Genomic DNA, 1859 nt, shown 5'->3' with positions numbered 1-1859 from the left:
TGATGGCGGGGCTGAGCCAGGGAGCTGCGGGGCAGGGATGGGGCCGGAGCGGGAGGGGGAGAGCGCGGCCCCGGAGCTGGGAGACGGGGTGCACCGAGGGCCTCCGGAGGAGGCCGGGCTCGGAGGGCCTCCGGAGGCAGCCAGGCTCAGGAGGGCTCCAGTGGAGGCCGGGTTCAGGGAGRCTCCAGAAGAGGCYGGGCTCGGAGGGRCKCTGGAGGAGGCCAGACTTGGGGGGGCTCCAGTGGAGGCCGCTGGGCTCGGAGGGCCTCCGGAGGAGACCGGGCTCAGGGGAGCTCCAGAGACAGTTGGACTTGAAGGCGCGCTGGAGGAGGCTGGACGTGGAGGGGTTCAGGAGGCAGCCGGGCTCAGAGAGACTCCAGAAGAGGCCGGGCTCGAAGGGGCTCCGGAGGAGGCTGTTGAGCTTCAAGGGGCTCTGGAGGAGGCCAGACTTGAGGGGGCTCCAGTGGAGGCCGGGTTTGGAGGGGCTCCAGAGGAGACCGGGCTCGGAGGAGCTCCAGAGACAGTTGGACTTGGAGGCGCGCTGGAGGAGGCTGGACGTGGAGGGGCTCAGGAGGCAGCTGGGCTSAGAGAGACTCCAGAAGAGGCCGGGCTCGAAGGGGCTCCGGAGGAGGCTGTTGAGCTTCAAGGGGCTCTGGAGGAGGCCAGACTTGGGGAGCCCCAAGTGGAGGTTGGGTTCGGAGGGGCTCCAGAGGCGGCTGGGTTTGGAGGGGCTCCAGAGGAGACTGGGCTCGGAGGAGCTCCAGAGACAGTTGGACTTGGAGGCGCGCTGGAGGAGGCTGGATGTGGAGGGGCTCAGGAGGCAGCCAGGCTCGGAGGGGCTCCAGAGGAGACCGGGCTTGGAGGAGCTCCAGAGGCAGTTGGACTTGGAGGCGCGCTGGAGGAGGCTGGACGTGGAGGGGCTCAGGAGGCAGCCAGGCTTGGAGGGGCTCCAGAGGAGGCTGGGTTTGGGGGGGCTCCAGAGGCAGTTGGACTTAGAGGGGCGCTGGAGGAGGCTAGATGTGAAGGGGCTCCGGAGGAGGCCATTGGCCTTGGAGGGGCTCCGGAGGCAGCCGGGCTCAGGAGAGCCCCAGTGGAGGCCAGGTTCAGAGGGGCTCCAGAGGAGGCCGCTGGGCTCGGAGGGGCTCCTGAGCAGGGCGACCGCAGGGCCGAGGGCGGCTCCGCTGCGGCAGAGCCAGGCCGAGCCCCGGGACCGGGGATCCCCAGCAGGGAGCTGGGGCGGGAGGACGGAGGCGGCATCAAGGGTGCTGCGGAGCTGGAGCCAGGGGCAGAAAGCACCGTGGGGGAGCTGAAAGAGGGGAGAGGCCGGGGCAGCGCTAGCGAAGGCGAAACCCCCCCCGAGCCCACGGTCACCGCGGGGGCCGCGCTCCAGGCTGGGCCCCCCGGGGCGGAAGAGCCCCTGGTCCGCCCCGAAGTGGCCGGGGAGGGGGCCGGGGTCCCCCCCGGGGATGAAGGGCAGCGCCAGGGGCTCGGGGCCGGTGCATCGGGGCACAGCCTCCCCTAAGGGGTGGGGGGGCACTGGGCCGGCTGCCCGGGCCAGACCGCCGGCCCCAGCGCCGCTCTCAGCCGGGGCAGCGCCGAGAAATAAAAGCTGTTTGCTGGCCGCGTGCGCTGGATTTGTTCCTGGCCGTGCCCGGCCTCTCCGCTCGCAGCCRCACGCCTCCTGCCCGGCCCAGTGCAGGGGCAGCGGGCTCTGCCCTGGGGAGAGGGATTTAAAGGAGAGGCTGGATTTGACCCTCGTTTAAAGTCTCGAATCTTTGCCGCAGGCCTGTCAGGCCTCTGCTCAGCACCATCCCCCCCTCCTCCTTTGGTGGGTTCAGCACCAAAGCCCCGCAGGCAGT

Source organism: Rhea americana, unplaced genomic scaffold (genome assembly GCF_003343005.1).
Source record: "Rhea americana isolate MKP2758 unplaced genomic scaffold, rheAme1 scaffold_413, whole genome shotgun sequence".
In the NCBI taxonomy this organism is placed as follows: Eukaryota; Metazoa; Chordata; class Aves; order Rheiformes; family Rheidae; genus Rhea; species Rhea americana.
Note: the sequence above shows the minus strand (reverse complement) of the source record.